Raw genomic sequence first — 25078 nt, 5'->3', positions numbered from 1 at the left:
CCACATATATGACGGCTCTGTGCACACAGGATCTGTGGGGAGGTCATGGCCATGTGACCAGAAGGGGCGGCGCCTCCTCCTCCATAGAACAGACGGGAGGAAGCTGTGGCCCCGCCCACACTGTCCAGCATTCACCATAGGAGAGCAGTGTGCAGAGCGCGCAGCAGAGGAGCGGAGCTGTCAGCGGGGAAGAGCGCGACACAACACACCGAGAAGCCCGGAGGAGGGAGCGGCGACACCCCGCAGAGGACAAAAGGGAGACGGTGTGTGGAGGGAGAGTGGGGGGAGCAGAGGCTGAGCATGGGGGGGGGAGCAGAGGCTGAGCATGGGGGGGGGAGCAGAGGCTGAGCATGGGGGGGGGGAGCAGAGGCTGAGCAGGGGGGGGGGAGCAGAGGCTGAGCATGGGGGGGGAGCAGAGGCTGAGCATGGGGGGGGAGCAGAGGCTGAGCATGGGGGGGGAGCAGAGGCTGAGCATGGGGGGGGGGAGCAGAGGCTGAGCATGGGGGGGGGGAGCAGAGGCTGAGCATGGGGGGGGGGAGCAGAGGCTGAGCATGGGGGGGGGGGAGCAGAGGCTGAGCATGGGGGGGGGGAGCAGAGGCTGAGCATGGGGGGGGGGAGCAGAGGCTGAGCATGGGGGGGGAGCAGAGGCTGAGCATGGGGGGGGGGAGCAGAGGCTGAGCATGGGGGGGGAGCAGAGGCTGAGCATGGGGGGGGAGCAGAGGCTGAGCATGGGGGGGGAGCAGAGGCTGAGCATGGGGGGGGAGCAGAGGCTGAGCATGGGGGGGGAGCAGAGGCTGAGCATGGGGGGGGGGAGCAGAGGCTGAGCATGGGGGGGGGAGCAGAGGCTGAGCATGGGGGGGGGGAGCAGAGGCTGAGCATGGGGGGGGGGAGCAGAGGCTGAGCATGGGGGGGGGGAGCAGAGGCTGAGCATGGGGGGGGGGGAGCAGAGGCTGAGCATGGGGGGGGGGAGCAGAGGCTGAGCATGGGGGGGGGGAGCAGAGGCTGAGCATGGGGGGGGAGCAGAGGCTGAGCATGGGGGGGGGGAGCAGAGGCTGAGCATGGGGGGGGGAGCAGAGGCTGAGCATGGGGGGGGAGCAGAGGCTGAGCATGGGGGGGGAGCAGAGGCTGAGCATGGGGGGGGAGCAGAGGCTGAGCATGGGGGGGGAGCAGAGGCTGAGCATGGGGGGGGGGGAGCAGAGGCTGAGCATGGGGGGGGGGAGCAGAGGCTGAGCATGGGGGGGGGGAGCAGAGGCTGAGCATGGGGGGGGGGGAGCAGAGGCTGAGCATGGGGGGGGGGAGCAGAGGCTGAGCAGGGGGGGGGGAGCAGAGGCTGAGCATGGGGGGGAGCAGAGGCTGAGCATGGGGGGGGGAGCAGAGGCTGAGCATGGGGGGGGAGCAGAGGCTGAGCAGGGGGGGGGGAGCAGAGGCTGAGCATGGGGGGGAGCAGAGGCTGAGCATGGGGGGGAGCAGAGGCTGAGCATGGGGGGGGGGAGCAGAGGCTGAGCATGGGGGGGGGGAGCAGAGGCTGAGCATGGGGGGGGAGCAGAGGCTGAGCAGGGGGGGGGAGCAGAGGCTGAGCATGGGGGGGAGCAGAGGCTGAGCATGGGGGGGAGCAGAGGCTGAGCATGGGGGGGGGAGCAGAGGCTGAGCATGGGGGGGGAGCAGAGGCTGAGCAGGGGGGGGAGCAGAGGCTGAGCATGGGGGGGGGAGCAGAGGCTGAGCATGGGGGGGGAGCAGAGGCTGAGCATGGGGGGGGGAGCAGAGGCTGAGCAGGGGGGGGGAGCAGAGGCTGAGCATGGGGGGGGGAGCAGAGGCTGAGCATGGGGGGGGGAGCAGAGGCTGAGCATGGGGGGGGGAGCAGAGGCTGAGCATGGGGGGGGGAGCAGAGGCTGAGCATGGGGGGGGAGCAGAGGCTGAGCAGGGGGGGGGAGCAGAGGCTGAGCAGGGGGGGGAGCAGAGGCTGAGCAGGGGGGGGGGAGCAGAGGCTGAGCATGGGGGGGAGCAGAGGCTGAGCATGATGGGGGGGGAGCAGAGGCTGAGCATGGGGGGGGGGGGAGCAGAGGCTGAGCATGGGGGGGGGGAGCAGAGGCTGAGCATGGGGGGGGGGGGACCAGAGGCTGAGCATGGGGGGGGGAGCAGAGGCTGAGCATGGGGGGGGGGGGAGCAGAGGCTGAGCATGGGGGGGGGGGAGCAGAGGCTGAGCATGGGGGGGGGGGGAGCAGAGGCTGAGCATGGGGGGGGGAGCAGAGGCTGAGCATGGGGGGGGAGCAGAGGCTGGGCATGGGGGGGGAGCAGAGGCTGAGCATGGGAGGGAGCAGAGGCTGAGCATGGGGGGAGCAGAGGCTGGTGCTTGGGGGGCGGAGCCGGAGCTGGAGTGTGGTGGACGGGAGATAAAACATAACCTTAGTATGTAGGGCTGTGGAGTCGAAGTTGGTATAAAATGGACCGATTCCGACTCCTAAAATATATAATAAATTGGGTACAGTAGTTCAATGCAGAATGTGCTGAATATTTTTTCATAGGAATTTGGGAAAGTTATGAAATGTCCTATAAATGGCTGTTCTATTCCTGATCTAAGGCTACATTCACACACAGCGTTTTTGCTGCGTTTTTTGAGGATACGTTTTTCAGTTGCAAAAGCAGATCAGCTTTTTAAAAACTGCATCACCTGAAAGGTTTTTGAGCTCATAGATAATGTTTTCAATATCAGAGCAGATTTCTAATCTGCTTTTATTTATATATCTGTCTATCCATATCATATCTGTACCAAAAAGAATGAAAGCCGGATAGCACACAGACTAACACTCCTTTTTTTTTTTTAGCACCAGTCAGGTCCACCTCATAGCTGCCCAAAAGGACGCCCAGGACAGGCATTGCTCGTCTTCAGTAACATCAACTGATAGTTGGAATAAATAGACTGCATTCACCACCACATCTTCTTAAGGTGCAGGCTTTATTTTCAAGTGTAGGGGTGTGCAGTATGAGGTTCTGCCCCCCCCAGGTTTGATCCTGGCTACGCCCATGATGTGGATGTAGCCTGAGGATCTAGGCTTTGTCTTAGCCGAGATAAGTCACAGTATGTGTGTGTATGTGTATGTGTGTATATATATATATATATATATACACATACACACACACACAGTACAGACCAAAGGTTTGGACACGCCTCAATCAAAGCGTTTTCTTTATTTTCATGACTATGGTTTAATAAGTGGGATTTCTTGCCTTATAAATGGGGTTGGGACCATCAGTTGTGCATAAGTCTGGTGGATACACAGCTGATAGTCCTACTGAATAGACTGTTAGAATTTGTATTATGGCAAGAAAAAAGCAGCTGAGTAAAGAAAAATGAGTGGCCATCATTAGTTTAAGAAATGAAGGTCAGTCAGTCCGAAAAATTGGGAAAACTTTGAAAGTGTCCCCACGTGCAGTGGCAAAAACCATCAAGTGCTACAAAGAAACTGGCTCACATGAGGACCGCCCCAGGAAAGGAACACCAAGAGTCACCTCTGCTGCGGAGGATAAGTTCATCCGAGTCACCAGCCTCAGAAATAAATCGCAGGTTAACAGCAGCTCAGATTAGAGACCAGGTCAATGCCACACAGAGTTCTAGCAGCAGACACATCTCTACAACAACTGTTAAGAGGAGACTTTGTGCAGCAGGCCTTCATGGTAAAATAGCTGCTAGGAAACCACTGCTAAGGACAGGCAACAAGCAGAAGAGACTTGTTTGGGCTAAAGAACTCAAGGAATGGACATTAGACCAGTGGAAATCTGTGCTTTGGTCTGATGAGTCCAAATTTGAGATCTTTGGTTCTAACCACCGTGTCTTTGTGCGACGCAGAAAAGGTGAACGGAAGGATTCTACATGCCTGGTTCCCACCGTGAAGCATGGATGAGGAGGTGTAATGGTGTGGGGGTGCTTTGCTGGTGACACTGTTGGGGATTTATTCAAAATTGAAGGCATACTGAACCAGCATGGCCACCACAGCATCTTGCAGTGGCATGCTATTCCATCCGGTTTGTGTTTAGCTGGACCATCATTTATTTTTCAACAGGACAATGACCTCAAACACACCTCCAGGCTGTGTAAGGGCTATTTGACCAAGAAGGAGAGTGATGGGGTGCTACGCCAGATGACCTGGCCTCCACAGTCACCAGACCTGAACCCAATCGAGATGGTTTGGGGTGAGCTGGACCACAGAGTGAAGGCCAAAGGGCCAACAAGTGCTAAGCATCTCTAGGAACTCCTTCAAGACTGTTGGAAGACCATTTCCATTGACTACCTCTTGAAGCTCATCAATAGAATGCCAAGAGTGTGCAAAGCAGTAATCAAAGCAAAAGGTGGCTACTTTGAAGAACCTAGAATATAAGACACATTTTCAGTTGTTTCACACTTTTTTGTTAATTATATAATTCCACATGTGTTAATTCATAGCTTTGATGCCTTCAGAGTGAATCTACAATTTTCATAGTCATGAAAATAAAGCAAACTCTTTGAATGAGAAGGTGTGTCCAAACTTTGGTCTGTACAGCCATGGCTAAAAATTTTGAGAATGACACAAATATTAATTTTTACAAAGTCTACTGCTTCATTTTTTCTAATGGCAATTTGCATATACTCCAGAATGTTATAAAGAGTGATCAGCTTAACAGCAATTACTTGCAAAGTCGATATTTGCCTAGAAAATGAACTTTATCCCCCAAAACACATTTCAACATCATTGCAGCCCTGCCTTAAAAGGACCAGCTAACATCATTTCAGTGATTCCTCCATTAACACAGGTGTGGGTGTTGATGAGGACAGGGCTGGAGATCAATCTGTCATGGTTAAGTAAGAATGACACCACTGGACACTTTAAAAGGAGGCTGGTGCTTGGCATCATTGTTTCTCTTCTGTTAACCATGGTTATCTCTAAAGAAACACGTGCAGTCATCATTGCACTGCACAAAAATGGCCTAACAGGGAAGAGTATCGCAGCTAGAAAGAATGCACCTCAGTCAACAATCTATCGCATCATCAAGAACTTGAAGGAGAGAGGTTCCCTTGTTGCCAAAAAGGCTCCAGGGCGCCCAAGAAAGACCAGCAAGCGCCAGGACCGTCTCTTAAAAGTGCTTCAGCTGTGGGATCGGACTACCAGCAGTGCAGAGCTTGCTCAGGAATGGCAGCAGGCAGGTGTGAGTGCATCTGCACGCACTGTGAGGCGGAGACTCTTGGAGCAAGGCCTGGTCTCAAGGAGGGCAGCAAAGAAGCCACTTCTCTCCAGAAAAAACATCACGGACAGACTTATATTCTGCAAGAGGTACAGGGAGTGGACTGCTGAGGACTGGGGTAAAGTCATTTTCTCTGATGAATCCCCTTTTCGATTGTTTGGGACATCTGGAAAACGGCTTATTCGGAGAAGACCAGGTGAGCGCTACCACCAGTCTTGTCTCATGCCAACTGTCAAGCATCCTGAAACCATTCATGTGTGGGGTTGCTTCTCAGCCAAGGGAATGGGCTCTCTCTCAGTCTTGCCTAAAAACACAGCCATGAATAAAGAATGGTACCAGAATGTCCTCCAAGAGCAACTTCTCCCAACCGTCCAAGAGCAGTTTGGTGATCAACAATGCCTTTTTCAGCATGATGGAGCACCTTGCCATAAAGCAAAGGTGATAACTAAATGGCTCAGGGAACAAAACATAGAGATTTTGGGACCATGGCCTGGAAACTCCCCAGATCTTAATCCCATTGAGAACTTGTGGTCAATCATCAAGAGACGGGTGGACAAACAAAAACCTTCAAATTCAGACAAAATAAAAGCATTGATTTTGCAAGAATGGACTGCGATCAGTCAGGATTTGATCCAGAAGGTGATTGAGAGCATGCCAGGGAGAATTTCTGAGGTCCTGAAGAAGAAGGGTCAACACTGCAAATATTGACTTGCTGCATTAACTCATTCTAACTGTCAATATAACCTTTTGTTACTCATAATATTGTTGCAATTATATTTCTGTATGTGATAAAAACATCTGACAAACACACATAAAAACCAGAGGGCAGCAGATCATGTGAAAATATATTTGTGTCATTCTCAAAACTTTTGGCCATGACTGTACTGTATACATGTAATCGATATTATACAGCGTATTACATATTTACAATTTATTACAGTTTTTTGTGTTCTAAAGTTGTATTCCTATAAATAGATATGTTCTATCTAAATATCTTGATTATTGGATCATAGAAATGATTAAATGTCTGATGTTCACATTGTACTACAATAAATTTTTCACTTAAATATAAGCAATATATGTCGGAGTCATGGAGTCGGAGCCGGTGTAAGGGAAATTGAGGAGTCGGAGTTGCAGGTTTGGCTTACCGACTCCACAGCCCTGGCTAGGTGTACGGAGCGGAGCCGTGTGTGTACGAGGTCTACGGAACAGAAACCTGTATACACTATATACACCTGTATTCCCCCAGCTTCAGTCGCAGACCCCTGTGTACACTGTATACACTCGTATACCCCCAGCTTCAGTCACAGACCCCTGTGTACAATGTATACACATGTTTACCCCCAGCTTCGTTCGCAGACCCCTGTATACACCCGTATGCCCCCAGCTTCGGTCACAGGCCCCTCAGTGTGCACTGTATGAACCAGTATACCCCCAGCTTCAGTCAGACACCTCGCTGTACGCTGTATACACCTGTAATCACACCAGCTTTGGTCACAGACCCCTGTGTGTAGGCTGTACACACTCGTATATCCCCAGCTTTGGTCGCAGACTCCTGTGTAAGCTGTATACACCCGTATACCCCCCAGCTTCGGTCGCAGCCCCCGTGTATGCTGTTTACACCCATATACCCCCAGCTTCGGTAACAGCCCCCTGTGTACGCTGTATACACCCGTATACCCCCCAGTTTCGGTCACAGACTCCTCTGTGTACACTGTATACACCAGTACACCCCCAGCTTCGGTCACAGACACCTCTGTACTCTGTATACACTCGTATACCCCCAGCTTCAGTAACAACCCCCTGTGTACCCTGTATACACCCGTATACCCCCAGCTTCGGTAACAACCCCCTGTGTACGCTGTATACACCTGTATACCCCCAGCTTTGGTCGCAGACCCCTCAGTGTACACTGTATACACCCGTATACCCCAGCTTCGGTCGCAGACCCCTCAGTGTGCGCTGTATACACCCGTATACCCCCAGCTTCGGTAACAACCCCCTGTGTACACTGTATACACCTGTATACCTCCAGGTTTGGTTGCAGACCCCTCAGTGTACGCTGTATACACCCCCTATCTGTGCTGATGGGGAAACATGGACATGAGAGGAGCACCGTAGGTCAAATAGGGGACACGTGGCATCTGTGAAAAACATGATAAGTCATGTGAAGGGGCCGTACAGTCACATAATAGAAAACAGCAGAATTGCCATCTTTTTCTACATCCCACCTCGCAAACAGCAGAATAAAAACAAGTCCTACATGTCCCCCAAACTACTCTGCTAAATTCCCTCTGGCTCCGTTGCCGATGGTTCAGGCTCCCTGATGGTTATTATTCACTTTGCAGCTATAATATAAGGTGAAGCCACAAGACCTCTGCAGCCCAGTGCTGAGACTGACGGAGACCCCCAGAGCCACCAGACACCTGCAGCCCAGTGCTGAGACTGACTGACTGAAACCACTGACTGACAGAGCCACAAGACCACTACAGCCCAGTTCTGAGACTGACGGAGAACCCCGGAGCCACAAGACCACTGCAGCCCAGTGCTGAGACTGACGGAGACCCCTGGAGCCACAAGATGACTGCAGCCCAGTGCTGAGACTGACGGAGAACCCCGGAGCCACAAGACCACTGCAGCCCAGTTCTGAGACTGACGGAGAACCCCGGAGCCACAAGACCACTGCAGCCCAGTGCTGAGACTGACGGAGACCCCCGGAGCCACAAGACCACTGCAGCCCAGTGCTGAGACTGACGGAGAACCCCGGAGCCACAAGACCACTGCAGCCCAGTGCTGAGACTGACGGAGAACCCCGGAGCCACAAGACAACTGCAGCCCAGTGCTGAGACTGACGGAGAACCCCGGAGCCACAAGACCACTGCAGCCCAGTGCTGAGACAGGCAGAGACCTCCCGGAGCCACAAGACCCCTGCAGCTTAGTGCTGAGACTGGCAGAGAAGCCCGGAGCCACAAGAACACTGCAGGCCAGTGCAAAGACTGGCAGAGACCCCCAGAGCCACAAGACCCTTTTGTCAGGGATTTTTTATGTTCCAATTAGAAATCGTCTAGACCTGAATAAGTAAGATGTTTCTTTATTTGGTCATGCCGGCACGGAGAGAGAGAATGACAGCCACACTAGGTGTGGGCCGTCCTCTGTCTAACTCAATACATATTCTTAAGAGTTTAAATAGGAAAAGAAGGCGTTGAAAACACTACATTTGCAAGAAAAATAGTACATGCAATTAGAATAAGCGTAGCTGTTAATCCTTATCTACGTTACCAGAGAAGTCACGCAAGATAAGGAAAACCAGCTAACGTTCACAAAAAGTAACACCCAAAGGTAACACCCATATGTTCACAATACGTAAGCTAAAAAGAGTTTCAAAGTCTAGGCAAAATAAATGGCTTATGCAATCATGTGTGCATATATACTGTGGATGCACACACACATATATATATATATATATATATATATATATATATATATATATACTCACACATACACACGTGTGTGTGTGTGTATATATATACTATATATATATATATATATATATATATATATATATATATATATACTGTGTGTGTGTATATATATATATATATATACACATACATACACATGCACATAAAAGAAAGAACTTTATTACAATTATTATAACATTCCCTCATCTTGTAGTAAAATCATCTATCTGTACACATTGGGGACAGATTTCTTTTTGTCAGGTTTCACAGAAGATCTTCATATAATATAGATGGAGAGTAATATGTTCAGTATATTTATCATTAAGTCCCAACATTTTCATTCTTCCAAGGTCTCCATTCCTTGATGCATAGTTTTTGTTATGGCAGAGTCAATCAGTCTTTGAACAAGTCCTCTAGTGCATAGAATAGCACAGCATCCACAAACAATCAGCAGTCCGGCCACGATGGTAAGAGATGTCAACGCAGAAGTGAATACTCCGGACCATTTCCCAAACCATCCTTCAGTCTAGGAATATGTCGTCATATCCAGAGTTCTCAGCTAATTCATTAGACAGGGCAGTCAGTCCATCAAGAGCTTTGGAGATACTCCCATCAGGATCTGTATTAGGGATAAAGGGTGCAACAAAATCCTCCAAACATTTTATATTCACCTCCCTTTTCTGCTACTAACTTGTCTAATGCCATCCTATTCTACCAAGCCATGAGAGGAGTTGGTCCTAATTGCTCAGCTATCCCTTTAACTGCATCTCGGGTATAATTAACAAATCTCTGCTGGTTATAGTATAAGTAGTTTATCCAATCTACATTTTTATTTATAATCACCCACCAAATTATGGCTTCCCACCTGGCTGCTACCTGGATCCTAGCCTTGTACTCGGTGGTCACTCCCGTGGGAACTCCAATGTCATCTCTGTAGATACTAGAATGGAAGGATCCTTGCAGAGTTTCACGCTTCTGTCTCTTCCTCTACGTACCTTTGGCCATATCCCTGTTGACAACAGGTGGAACGGAATTATTAGCTGGACCACCACACAATCCCCTCGGGAACCATGTGGTAGTCTGGCTCTTATCCTTTATCACCGCATAACGACCATATATCCGCTCTCAGGGTAGTGTGGTCTGACCATATGGCTGAGTACTTGGCCCTGTGGGAGACAATGATCCATTCTCTACAAGAGTCGCCTTGGAGCTCTCCGAAGTCGTGTCCATGCCCTGGAAGACTAGAACAAGTATAGTTACCAGGATTAGCAATCACCTGTGGTGGGATATCCGGTTTCTCAAGTGGGGGATATACATTTTCCTTCCCTTTCTGAGCAGACATAAGTTTTACTATATAACTTAATTTTTTAAACCTGTTTGCAATGTATTTAAGCCATTCTAACCATTCATTCTTCTCCTCACAGCCTCTCTCTAGAGCTAGTTTATCTTCATAAGTTAGGTTAGACAATCTAACTATGAACCCTATGGACTCTGTTATGGTTCTCTCTGGCATACCTTCCTTGGGTCTATGTATTATTATTAATAATGCTATTAATAATGCTATTATTCTGAACTTCTATGTAGAAATGTCCTATTGGGTCTGCTCCTGACATATCAGCTCCTATAACCTTCGATCCCTCATCTTAGGGTTTTTTAAAAGTTCTCAGTAGCTGATTACAATTATTCTTATTTGTGTAAGGGGATCTCCTTTCTCCTAATGGAGAATCAGGCTTTAAAATCTATGTAGCCATAAGGCTTATACCTATAGTCTCGGGCTACAATTGTCCATGCTGCTTTACTCCAGTCACACATCCATTACCTCTGCTATTAGAGCTCATAACACAAACATACTTATCAGACTGCTAGTTTCACAGCTTGTTCCCTGTCTCTACATCATATATACAACAGACAGAAATCCACTAACATGGCGGCCTCCTGCCCGATTTCAAAAGTAGGATTTAAAGTCTTAAATCTGAAACCATTCTACCACCCTGGACTTTCCTCTCCTGCTGGGTCTATTACCCTCCAATCTCCCATCACTATGGTCACGAAGAATATACATGTGACTAACCCTGATGTACACATCCTAGATCTGACCGTCTTGTCCGGGTAAGGGGATGAATGGGAGACCACCAGTTTGAGACAAGCTTTCCCTTCTGGAAAAACCTCCCTTTGTAGCTGGACTTTGACAAGCAAGTCAGATCCTACTCTGTCCCTACCTGTCTGACAAGTTTACAGTATGAGAGATGGATCCAGGAATCTTGACCACAGTAGGAGAAGTCCACAGGACTTGGTAAGGACCTTCCCACTTAGGATGGTGCTGGTGTTTCTTCTTTATCACCTTCACAAGGACCCAGTCTGCAAGTTTCACAATCTCAGGTTTTGTTAGTGAGTTTCCTGGAAAAAAACTACGAGTAGAAACTTCTTTGTGAGTTAATATCTTAGCCATATATTCTGCTAATGTACAATCAACTTCCTCATCTATCCTTTTAAAGGATTTTAGCTGAGGTGACAGAAAAGATCTCCCGTATATGACTTCAAAAGGCTGTCAGCACTACAGATGTCCGTGTGACATACATATTTAGTACAACCAATAGGAGACAGTACAACCAATTTTTCCTGTTTCCTGCATGGTCTTTGTCAACCTATTTTTCAAGATCCCACTGTGTCCTTCAGTCCGGCTGACTGAGGATGACAGGCACAGCGGTTTCCCAACTCAATTGACAATGTTTTAGGTAATAATAACATTACTTAGTTTACTATATATTTTCTGGAACCCCAAATCTGGGTATGACTTCCTTTAGAAGGGCCTTCGGTACCATTAATGCATCAGGGTGGACAGCTTCAATCCACCTGCTGAAAGCATCCATAATAACAAGGCTGGACTTTTTCCCTCACACTTGTTCAATAACATCCATACAAATGTGTTGGAATAAGTATTCAGGGTGAGAACATTGTCCTCTCTTTGGTCTCAGATTCCCTTAGGAATTATTTTTTGCACAAGTAATGCAGATTAAACAAAAATTTTTAATAGTTAGTAAAGCCATACATCATAAATACGTAAGATATGACCTCTACCACCCCTCCTGTTGAGACATAGCTTATACCATGGCTCAATACTGTGACATATCTTAGGAGGTCACTGGGCAGTTCATACATATAGGTCATCTTTAAAGATAACCCCTTTGGTTACCAATTTGTTTTTATTCTTTTTTAATGCCAATAGCATGTCATCCACATATAAGAGCATCTGGCTGCCTTCTGGTGACTCACATTGAGCTAGGTTAGCCGATTTTACCTGGAAAACAATAGTAGGTGATTCACAGTACCCTTGTGGGATTCTGGTGACTGTATACCTGCTCCCCTTATATGTGAGTACAAACCAAACCTGGCTATCTGGATGTACCAGGATGCTGAAGACATCACTGTAAAGACCTTATGTTCCGGCCTCCAGTCATTCAGCAGAGTATGGAGGTCTGGCCCTGTGGGGGCTCTTGGAATCACAGCCTCGTTTACAGATGGGGGCGCCCTCCCTACTGGAAACAAGGTTGTGTTACAAGGTGAGCTGGACAGGGTATAATCACCCCTTTTATCAATCCCACATCTGCAGGTCATGAGGACCACAAAGATTCTGGGTATGTGGTCAATTCTTCTAATTCTAGGAAAGGATCAGCATTTCTCACTCGTTCCCCTGCCTCGCTGCAGGTGGACACTGGGTTTAGAAATGGTGTTCCACTTTTTGTACTTGTGAACATGCCTGCAGTCTGGCACTGCAAAATAAGCCATCACCCAAATCCTCCCATTGTTACTTTCCTTACACTCTTCAACAAAATCACCAAGGAATTTCCATGATCTACCTTTACATCTGGAGAGGGAAACATGTGGCTCGGTGCCTCTAAAAAGCAAAAACAACAATTTAATTTGTTCTGACAGTTTACAACTGACGGCACAGTTCCCTTTATAATTCCAGTATATGGTGTGCAATAAACAATCTAGAGCATGGAAATTCTCATATTTTACATCAGGACCCCTGAAATACCTGTAGTACATGGTGCTGTGTAGTTCTTCAGGTGTGTGAACATCTACATTTGTGTACCTTTATCTATTGCTTCCTTGATTAAGGACTCAGTAACTGAGGATGGTCCTTCAGTTATTAGATCTAGACTGTAATAGTATCTAGATTCCCCATACCCCTGGAGCACCATTGTCTCAGCCATGGATTTCACCTATAGTCCGGCAGCAGTAGGAATTATTCCCAGGCTCAGGGCTTGCATCATATCCCTCCCACAGAGTTGATATTATAATTTGTGTAATTGCACTTTTACCTGTGCTGAGGGCCCGGTGTTTCCACAGGCGTAGACAATGGTTCTCTGTGTCTTACCACTTGCTCCTTTTACCACTGTGCAGACAGCAGACAGTCCAATAGTCGGTATCTCTTCTGGAAGTACTAAGGTTCTAGTGCTCCTGAATCAACAAGAAATCAACAAGAAAAGTGACCTCATGGCTTCCCACAAGGACAGTTACTTCTGGAAATAGAGTGTTTTATAAATGTATTTCTACTTTAGCCAAATTAAATATTTCCTCTCATTACACTTTTCCATTTCCTGTACCAAATTTTCACATTTTATGAAACTAAGTTTATCATAAAATACAACCCATCCATCCGGGGACACATTCGGGATCTCCTAGTGGCCCCTTCTTATCTCAAAACCACAACCACATTCCACAACAATTCTCATGCTAACAGCTTATCTCCCCACTTCAGGACTGTTTGCTCTGGGTGGTGCCTACTCCTAGATTGTCAAGACTAAAAAGACAATGTCAGCGATATAGAATTTTTACTCTCTATTTGTTATAATATATAAGAGTTCGGCCTATAAGTTACCAATAAGGACACATTGCACATTTGATCTGAAGGCTGTTCTCTCTGGGTACTCGATGAAAAAGGACCATATCCTGCTTCATTCCAGGGATACCTTCTTGGTACAATCTTAATAACTTTCCAGCCATCAGATGAAATGGTCAATAACAATCCTGCCCTACAATGAGGACAAGGTCTTAAAATATATATCTATATGTCTATGGGATAAAGCCCCATAAGGATGTTACGTAAAATTCTTAAACACAAAAAGACAAAAAACAAAATAAGGACAATACACAATATAAACCCTGGAGCACAATGGATTTCTACCCACTTGCAAGAAGATTGACAAATATCAGTGAAATTCATAAGTCAACAAGAAGATAAAATAGCAACAATACAATTACTGTTACTAATATCCAGGATCTAAATAATCCTCACTGATTACACTATGTCCTAGGTATTTACCAGCTTGTATCTCTATATCTTGCCACCTCCGTCCAAGGAAAGCCTGTAAGGGGTGAGTGTGACAACACAGTGTAACAAACAAGAAAGGTCCCCAAGGGCTATGGTCACTCTCATGGACTTTTAACTAACGTCACAGTGCAAACACACAAGGTACAACAGCTTCCACAGTTAGGGACTGGACATACACACATACACAGAGACATATAAGACAAGAGAGTAAAGTTCCCTCGTACTCCTATTCCTGAAGTGCTGAGATAAAGTCTAATGACACTGTCTCTTTTTATCCAGAGACGTTCCCGTTCTTAATATCAGGTATTCAAAGCACCACAGGCGCGGACTCTCCTCAGTGATCATTATAAGATCTTAATCTGACTTTGTGTCCACTTTTTAAACGAGGAGGGTTCAGTCACTCTGTCTTATTAAAAGAAAAACATATAACATAACAACATAGAATATTCTCTATGGGGATCAGGTCGCGTGTACCTAGGTGATTTATATCACTATAATAACCTATGATTTGTCTCCAGTCCACAGATGACTGTTAACCACGCCTACTGGACTCCCTTATACACTCAGGATTTTATATTTAAATCCTCATACATTCACTCAAGATAACATTCAAGGAGTCTCATGAGTAATATAAAACATATATTTATGGCGTTTTAGTTCTATAATTTTAAAAGACAGACAAAACAGCACACTTACCAGAAAACAACATTCAACAAAGTACAGAAGACAAAACAGAATACCGGCAAAAATTCATCTTATACCGGGTTCCTTAACCCCTTAGTAGCCCATTTTTTAAAAAACAGCACCCCCTGACATATTGAAAACTTCTGTCAGGTAGTTTATTAACCCTTCAGGTGATTTTCAGGAATTATTGCAAAGTGGTATAGCCGGATACAGCAAGTTGTCAGCTATAGTGGATAGCCGACAGCTGCTGGATCATCACCTGCACGGGGATGATATTCTCTTAAATCTCAGGTCAGTAAAAAGACATATTGGCTGTCATTAAGGGGTTAATCTAACAAGAATCTCCCTCGATTCTCCCATCTAGATCAATTTAACGTGCACAGGGAGTTTTTTATTGCACAGTAGCCTCACACTGGCTTTGTACCCATTCAAAAATAAAAATAAATAATAAAAAAAAAAGATTATTGCTATTCAGTGGAATATTTTAAAAGAACAAACAAACCCCAATCACTATGGAGCTTCGCAACTTACAGGAGGTTTAATAACTCCAATTGCATGTAAACCTCCAACTTACAGGAGCCTCTCACAAACCCCAATTGGAAAAGTCCACAAGTTCCCTATTCAATTCCTAAAATAACATTCATCCCATTCAAAAATAAAAAAAAGATTATTATTATTCTTCGGAATATTTTACAAGAACAAACAAACCCCATTCCTATGGAGCTTAGCAACAGGAGTTATTATAACTCCAATTGCATGCAAACTACCAACTTACAGGAGCCTCTCGCAAACCCCAATTGGAAAAGTCTACAATCACAGTTCCCATTCAATTCCTAGAATAACATTCATACTGGATTAACAAGGTTACCGAATATAATGAAAATTATTAAATGTTCTTACCTGTATTCAGATACAGACGATTCCCAGAGATCCTTAGATTATACGAAATCCATCACTTTCCCTCAGTCCGGGATAACTGATAATGCCCCTGTTGACGCCTAATGGCAAGGCGGAGGACTTACTTAAGGAGTTCCAGACTCCCCCGTGCACGGTTTACAGTACTCACCGGTGAGGGAAAGGTGTTGGATTCCCGGCCAACGCACCAAATGTCAGGGATTTTTTTATGTTCCAATTAGAAATCGTCCAGACCTGAATAAGTAAGATGCTTCTTTATTTGGACATGCGGGCATGGAGAGAGAATGACGGCCACACCAGGTGTGGGCAGTCCTCTGTCTAACTTCAATACATATTCTTAGAGTTTAAATAGCAGGAAAAGAAGGCGTTGAAAACACTAAATTTGCAAGAAAAATAGTACATGCAATTAGAATAAGCGTAGCTGTTAACAATCCTTATCTACATTACCAGAGAAGTCACGCAAGATAAGGAAAGCCAGCTAACGTTCACAAAAAGTAACACCCAAAGGTAACACCCATATGTTTCACAATACGTAAACTAAAAAGAGTTTCAAAGTCTAGGCAAAATAAATGGCTTATACAATCATGTGTGTGTATATATATATATATATATATATATATATATATATACTCGCACACATTCACGTATGGATATATATATACACGCACATAAAAAAAGGACTTTATTACAATTATTATAACACCGAACCTGGGGGTATACAGGTGTATATAGCGTACACAGGGTCTGCGACTGAAGTTGGGGGTATACGGGTGTATACAGTGTGAACAGGGGTCTGCGACCGAAGCTGGGGGTATACAGGTGTATACAGTGTACACAGAGGGGTCTGTGACCGAAGCTGGGGAGTTATGGGTGTATAGAGTGTAAACAGGGTTCTGCGACCAAAGCTGGGGGTATACATGTGTATACAGTGTACACAGGAGTCTGAGACTGAAGCTAGGGATATACGGGTGTTTATAGCCTACACACAGGGGTCTGCAACCGAAGCTGGGGGTATACGGGTGTATACAGTCTACACAGGGGTCTGCGACTGAAGCTGGGGTTGTACGGGGGTATACAGCATACACACAGGGGTCTGCAACCGAACCTGGGGGTATACAGGTGTATACAGCATACACAGGGGTCTGCGACCGAAGCTGGGGGTATACGGGTGTATACAGCATACACAGGGGGGTCTGCAACCGAACCTGGGGGTATACAGGTGTATACAGCATACACAGAGGGGTCTGCAACTGAACCTGGGGGTATACGGGTGTATACAGAGTACACAGAGGGGTCTACAACTGAAGCTGGGGGAATACAGATGTATACAGTGTACACAGAGGGGTCTGCAACTGAAGCTGGGGTAATACAGATGTATACAGCATACCCAGAGGGGTCTCCAACTGAAGCTGGGGGTATACGGGTGTATACAGCGTACACAGAGGGGTCTGTGACTGAAGATGGGGTATACAGAGTACACAGATAGGTCGGCAGAAATGTGGCTCCGCTCCGTACACCTTGTTCACACGCGGCTCCGCACCATACACATCGTACACACTCGGCTCCGCTCCGTACACCTCGCACACACATGGCTCCACTCTGTACACCTCGTACACACGCTGCTCCGCTCCGTACACCTCGTACACACATGGCTCCGCTCCGTACACCTTGTACACATGCGACTCCGCTCAGTACACCGCGTACACACTGCTCCGCTCCGTACGCCTCGTACACACACCTCCGCTCCGTACACCTCGTACACACATGGCTCTGCTCCGTACACCTCGTACACACACGGCTCCGCACGCCTCGTACACACACAGCTCCACTCTGTACACCTTGTACACACACCTCCGCTCCGTACACCTCGTACACACACGGCTCCGCTCTGTACACCTTATACACACGGCTCCGCTCCGTACACCTCGTACACACACTGCTCCGCTCCGTACACCTCGTACACACACGGCTCCGCTCCGTACACCTCGTACACACACGGCTCCGCTCCGTACACCTTGTACACACGCGGCTCCGCTCCGTACACCACGTACACACACGGCTCCGCTCTGTACACCTCGTACACACAGGGCTCCGCTCCGTACACCTCGTACACACGCGGCTCTGCTACATCCACCCTGTAAACCCCTCCTGACCCCACACATAAACTTCCCCTCATCCACCACCATGACAACCAGCACAGCGGACAGCAAAGAGCAGCTGACAGCACAGCGGAGGATTGGATGCCAGTTCAAAGGTTCATGGACCCAAATGAACAATAGTCCAAATAAGGAAGAGGAACAGCATCCGGTCTGGGTGAAAAATTGTATCAAAAATGTATTCTGCCAGTACAAAATACAACGTTTCGGCCATATTGTGGCCTTTTTCAAGTATAACATAACAGCACAAATGGTGGCCTTTTATAGTGTGGCACAGCCAATCACCATTTAGGTAACACCCATCACAGAAAATCCATACATAAAATACATATAAATACATCCATCAGATACATATACAATAGCACAGTTTATCTAGTCGTTAACAATAATGGTCATATTCATATTAGAAATATTGCAAAAGCATTTCATATATAAACAACAATCCCCAAATCAGCCACCAATGATCGTGATGCATCAAAGGTATCCATAGAAATAATGCACCAATCACTTGCAGTAATACATATCCATATATAAACCGCCAATCCCTAATCACATAATAGTGGCGCCAACCCCAATGGACCAATCATATGAGGACTCACAAATCCCTATATCGGCAGAGTTCCCTCTCCCCATATGACAACATCAGCCAGAGCCAGGTTGTATCAGGAGCGCAGTCTAATGACGCGCACCACCAGGTCACGGTGCGCGCCGCCCATCCCCGCAGGTCCGGTCACGTGACGTCTCCGTCACAGAGCACCGCGCATGCGCGGTGCTATGCAAGGGATCAGCCACATGTCTCTTATATGCTGCGTTGTTTGGGAGCATTTTGGACTATCTGTGTGGACTCATTTATTCAAGTGTGGTATTACACTTGTTTTTGTTAATCAGCGCATGCGCGGGTTTGTGAGGGAGTGCGGTATGTGATCGCGTGCTCTAGGCCTCTGCGCGTGCGCGGTCCTCCCTGGTGGGCGGTTCGTGTGGCTGATCCCTTGCATAGCACCGCGCATGATGGGTGTTACCTAAATGGTGATTGGCTGTGCCACACTATAAAAGGCCACCATTTGTGCTGTTATGTTATACTTGAAAAAGGCCACAATATGGCCGAAACGTTGTATTTTGTACTGGCAGAATACATTTTTGATACAATTTTTCACCCAGACCAGATGCTGTTCCTCATCCTTATTTGAACCTGCACAGCTGAGTCCTGCACACACTGAGGCCTCTGATCATGTGACCCCTGACTCCTCCCCTCCTGTGACCTCATCACAGGTCCTGTGCGGACAGAGCAGCCATATATGTGGAGTGTGGCTCTGCAGGTTCGGGGCTTCTGTGCTCTGGATATGGGTAGGTTATGAAGTGTCATTTGAGTACAGGGCCTCTTGGCTCATGATTGCTGCCATTATTATTTTTGCTGGTCACATGATTTTATACTTGATGTGTGGCCCTTTTAGTGCTATTTATTCCATATAATATGGGTATTTAACCCATCATTCTGCCCCTCCTTTTTCCTCATTTTTAGCATCTGCACTTTACTATGTAGTGATTGAGATGATCTCGTTTGTCTCATGTTTGATCCCCTCCGGTGCTCTCCAGGTGATCCGCTGCCGCCTGCTCCTGTGGATATCTATTATTATAAGCTCTAATCTTCTATGTGTATTCACATCTATGTCCGTCTGTAATAAAGACAATGGATGTCCACCTGTAAATTGTCTTGGATTAGAGTCATTTGGACTTTTTTCTTGTAATAGGATTAAAAAAACTCTCTGGTTTTTCATACTTTACACAGAGCAGCTGTAGAAATCTCCGGCCTCGGGGGTCTCACCAGACTTTGCTCTTTTCTTGCAGGGGCCGCAGTGGATTTCATCCTGGATCCATAGAGCTGAATAGAGGAGCGATGTTCCTTCACTCTGATGGGAATTGATGGTGACGTTTGTCCAACGTCCACGTTACCGAGTAAATCCCCCCAGGACTGCAGCCGGTAAAGACCCCGATATCCACAGGTGTCCCCTCTAATTGGGGGAAAGGGATAGAGAAGCCTCTTATCCCGAGGGGAAACCCTGTACATGGAGACATCGGCCTCAGATCTCTCCTGTCCTGTTCTTCCAGAAAAGCCTCAAACTTCTGTGTGTGACTCAGAGCTGAGATCTAACGGGAGAGAAGATTCCAGTGCGGGGAAGACGGGAAACCTTCATATAGACGGCCGGTGGGGATGGAGGCAGTGACCGACTCTGGCCACATCTGTCTCTAGAGCCGCAGTAGAAGATGAAGATGTCGTCCTCATCATGAAGGAGTTATTTCTCATGTCGCGTGTAATGAATATCTCCTGCAGTATTGCTAATGCCGATTCCAGTGTCGGTAATGAGACGAGAATTAGCGTTATGGAAGATGAGTCTATGAGGAACGTGTTCAGCTGCCGACTCCGAGGAGGAAACTGCTTGTTGTCTGTGGCCTAAATATATAGGTTTTATTAGTAGATGTCAGGGAAGAAAACTAAACACTGTAAGATAATAAATCTCCTCATATGTTTCCCTTATTATCTCCAGTAATTGTATTATTACACAGGATTCTTATGATGTTACATCGGATCATCTTCTTCTCATTCAGGTCTCTACAATATCGGATCCTCTCAGTGAAGATCTTCTACAGAAGAGAATTTTCCTGATTTACCCATCAAGGATGGATATGGACAGAGACAAGATGGCGGAGAGGATGTTACACCTCACCCTAGAGATCCTCTTCCGTCTCACTGGAGAGGTGAGAGATTCTGATGACGTCACATTACATCATTCTTATCTATGGGAATAACAGATGGACAGAACTGGAGAGGTGAGGACTCTGGGAATGTCTGTAGTGAGGTTTATTAATGTGTCTCTCCATAACCAGGATTACACAGTGGTGAAGAAGACCTCTGGTGATCGCTGTCAGGACCCTGTGTCTGAGGGATGGGGAAGACCCCTGTGCCCAATCACGGGACCTCCACCTCACCCCCTGATCCATGAGGACATCAATGACCAGAAGATCCTAGAACTCATCTACAAGATGATTGAGCTGCTGACTGGAGAGGTGACACTGCTGGGAATGCTGGGACATTATACAGTAACACTATGAATAGATCGGGGGATGACGGTATCATTGTATGTGTCAGGTTCCTATAAGGTGTCAGGATGTCGCTGTCTATTTCTCCATGGAGGAGTGGGAGAATTTAGAAGGACACAGAGATCTGTACAAGAACGTCATAATGGAGGTTCCCCAGCCCCTCACATCACCAGGTAATAGACAGGACTAAATACACACGGCCTATAATTATCTGTATGTAGAGAATGAATTCCGTCCCTGTATGTGTTTCCTCCAGATCTATCCAGTAAGAGGACAACACCAGAGAGATGTCCCCGTCCTCTTCTTCCACAGGACTGTAACCAAGAAGATCCCAGTGCTCCTCAGGATCATCAGGTAGATGGAGAGAAGGTGTCAGGAGATCTCCCCTATGATGTGTAGACGGCTGTGAAGGTCTTGTGCTCAGTCTTGTTTTATCCACCAGTATTATATCTCTATATATAAAACTGAATGTGTGTGTGTGTGTCACCAACCAATCACTAAGCATCTCTCATTTCACCAGAGCTGTTCAAAAGAATTTGAGCTGTGATTGGCTGCTATGAGCAGCAGCAGTTTTCCTTGCAACCAATCACTAAGCATCTCTCATTTCACCAGAGCTGGTTAAAAGCAGCTGAGCTGTGATTGGTTGCTATGAGCAAGTTTTCCCACTTGACAACACCTCAGCAGACACTGACATGGTGGGAGAAATCTAGCATCCCCGGGAACATAAGCTCCCAGCCATTGTCTGCCCCCCCCAGAAAGGAGCAGAGAGCATGACAGAAATGAATCCCCCCCTCCCTGCCCATATACCCATCACACATCCTCCGTCCCATAGGCACATCTTGCCTCTTAAAGGGATCATTGGTATGGAAGTTAGGGCAAATCCATCCAGCGCTTCAGTTTTGAACCCAGGCCTCTCTTAAAGGGATCTCCGGTATGGACGTCAGGGCAATTGCCTTCAAATGCTCTGGTACTGACCCCAGGCTCTCTTAAAGAGATCTCCTGTATGGAAGTCAGGGCAAATCCCTCAGCACTCTGATTCTGACCTCAGGGTTCTATTAAAGGGATCCCCGGTATGGAAGTCAGGGAAAATCCACTCTGCGCTTTGATACTGACCCCAGGCCTCTCTTAAAGGGATCCCCGGTATGGAAGTCATGGCAAATCCATGCAGCGCTTTGGTTCTGACCCCAGTCTTCTCTTAAAGGGATCTCCTGTATGGGAGTTAGGGCAAATCCCTCAGCGCTCTCATTCTGACACAGGGTTCTATTAAAGGGATCATTGGTATGGAAGTCAGGGAAAATCCACTCTGCGCTTTGGTTCTGACGCCAGGATGATGGGATGATGTGGGATATTAGGGTAGTAGTCCGGTGGCTCTGGCTGACTGGATGATGTGGGATATTAGGGGTAGTAGTCCGGTGGCTCTGGCTGACGGGATGATGTGGGATATTAGGGGTAGTAGTCCGGTGGCTCTGGCTGACTGGATGATGTGGGATATTAGGGGTAGTAGTCCGATGGCTCTGGCTGATGGGATGATGTGGGATATTAGGGGGAGTAGTCCAGTGGCTCTGGCTGACGAGATGATGTGGGATATTAGGGGTAGTAGTCCGGTGGCTCTGGCTGACGGGATGATGTGGGATATTAGGGGTAGTAGTCCGGTGGCTCTGGCTGACGGGATGATGTGGGATATTAGTGGTAGTAGTCCGGTGGCTCTGGCTGATGGGATGATGTGGGATATTAGGGGGAGTAGTCCAGTGGCTCTGGCTGACGAGATGATGTGGGATATTAGGGGTAGTAGTCCGGTGGCTCTGGCTGATAGGGTGATGTGGGATATTAGGGTAGTAGTCCGGTGGCTCTGGCTGACTGGATGATGTGGGATATTAGGGGTGGTAGTCCGGTGGCTCTGGCTGATGGGATGATGTGGGATATTAGGGGTAGTAGTCCGGTGGCTCTGGCTGACGGGATGATGTGGGATATTAGGGGTGGTAGTCCGGTGGCTCTGGCTGATGGGATGATGTGGGATATTAGGGGTAGTAGTCCGGTGGCTCTGGCTGACGGGATGATGTGGGATATTAGGGGTAGTAGTCCGGTGGCTCTGGCTGACGGGATGATGTGGGATATTAGTGGTAGTAGTCCGGTGGCTCTGGCTGATGGGACGATGTGGGATATTAGGGGTAGTAGTCCGGTGGCTCTGGCTGATGAGACGATGTGGGATATTAGGGGTAGTAGTCCGGTGGCTCTGGCTGACGGGATGATGTGGGATATTGGGGTAGTAGTCCGGTGGCTCTGGCTGACGGGATGATGTGGGATATTAGGGGTAGTAGTCCGGTGGCTCTGGCTGATGAGACGATGTGGGATATTAGGGGTAGTAGTCCGGTGGCTCTGGCTGACGGGATGATGTGGGATATTAGGGGTAGTAGTCCGGTGGCTCTGGGTGATGCGATGATGTGGGATATTAGTGGTAGTAGTCCGGTGGCTCTGGCTGATGAGACGATGTGGGATATTAGGGGTAGTAGTCCGGTGGCTCTGGCTGACGGGATGATGTGGGATATTAGGGGTAGTAGTCCGGTGGCTCTGGCTGACGGGATGATGTGGGATATTAGGGGTAGTAGTCCGGTGGCTCTGGCTGACGGGATGATGTGGGATATTAGTGGTAGTAGTCCGGTGGCTCTGGCTGACGGGATGATGTGGGATATTAGGGGTAGTAGTCCGGTGGCTATGGCTGACGGGATGATGTGGGATATTAGGGGTAGTAGTCCGGTGGCTCTGGCTGACGGGATGATGTGGGATATTAGTGGTAGTAGTCCGGTGGCTCTGGCTGACGGGATGATGTGGGATATTAGGGGTAGTAGTCCGGTGGCTCTGGCTGATGGGACGATGTGGGATATTAGGGGTAGTAGTCCGGTGGCTCTGGCTGACGGGATGATGTGGGATATTAGGGGTAGTAGTCCGGTGGCTCTGGCTGATGGGACGATGTGGGATATTAGGGGTAGTAGTCCGGTGGCTCTGGCTGATGGGACGATGTGGGATATTAGGGGTAGTAGTCCGGTGGCTCTGGCTGACGGGATGATGTGGGATATTAGGGGTAGTAGTCCGGTGGCTCTGGCTGACGGGATGATGTGGGATATTAGGGGTAGTAGTCCGGTGGCTCTGGCTGACGAGATGATGTGGGATATTAGGGGTAGTAGTCCGGTGGCTCTGGCTGATGGGATGATGTGGGATATTAGGGGTAGTAGTCCGGTGGCTCTGGCTGACGGGATGATGTGGGATATTAGGGGTAGTAGTCCGGTGGCTCTGGCTGACGAGATGATGTGGGATATTAGGGGTAGTAGTCCGGTGGCTCTGGCTGACGGGATGATGTGGGATATTAGGGGTAGTAGTCCGGTGGCTCTGGCTGATGGGACGATGTGGGATATTAGGGGTAGTAGTCCGGTGGCTCTGGCTGATGGGACGATGTGGGATATTAGGGGTAGTAGTCCGGTGGCTCTGGCTGACGGGATGATGTGGGATATTAGGGGTAGTAGTCCGGTGGCTCTGGCTGACGGGATGATGTGGGATATTAGGGGTAGTAGTCCGGTGGCTCTGGCTGACAGGATGATGTGGGATATTAGGGGTAGTAGTCCGGTGGCTCTGGCTGATGGGATGATGTGGGATATTAGGGATAGTAGTCCGGTGGCTCTGGCTGATGGGATGATGTGGGATAGTAGTCCGGTGGCTCTGGATTATGGGATGATGTGGGATATTAACGTGAATGTGGCTATGCGGAGTGGGCGGGGCTATACACTCAGCTTTATATGTAGAGATAGATATAGTCGTTATAATTTGTTATAACTAACTGTACTTAGTTACTATGTCCGGGCAGCGCCGGGCTCTTCAGCTAGTGTTTTATACTTGTGTAATGAGAACGGTGGAGATGGCAGGATTAGAGCTGATCATAGATGGGACTTCTCCATCTGTCTGTGACTTTTACAATATTTGTTTCAGGGTGAAGATCTGACCCATATTAATACTACAGAGACATATATGTAAAATAATCAATCTCCTCATATGTTTCCCTTATTGTCTCCAGTAATTGTATTATTACACAGGATTCTTATGATGTTACATCGGATCATCTTCTTCTCATTCAGGTCTCTACAATATCGGATCCTCTCAGTGAAGATCTTCTACAGAAGAGAATTTTCCTGATTTACCCATCAAGGATGGATATGGACAGAGAC

General features: G+C 47.7%; 1 pseudogene; it reads left to right on the top strand.

The window, feature by feature from the left end:
- Positions 1-25078, top strand: part of LOC141047206 (uncharacterized) — a 312027-nt pseudogene that overhangs the window by 186437 nt on the left and 100512 nt on the right.

The sequence above is a fragment of the Dendrobates tinctorius genome, unplaced genomic scaffold, assembly GCF_039654945.1.
Source record: "Dendrobates tinctorius isolate UK_male_01 unplaced genomic scaffold, ASM3965494v1 ptg000126l, whole genome shotgun sequence".
Taxonomy (NCBI): domain Eukaryota; kingdom Metazoa; phylum Chordata; class Amphibia; order Anura; family Dendrobatidae; genus Dendrobates; species Dendrobates tinctorius.
The sequence above is the reverse complement of the archived record's forward strand: the minus strand, read 5'-3'. Positions and strand labels throughout refer to the sequence as shown.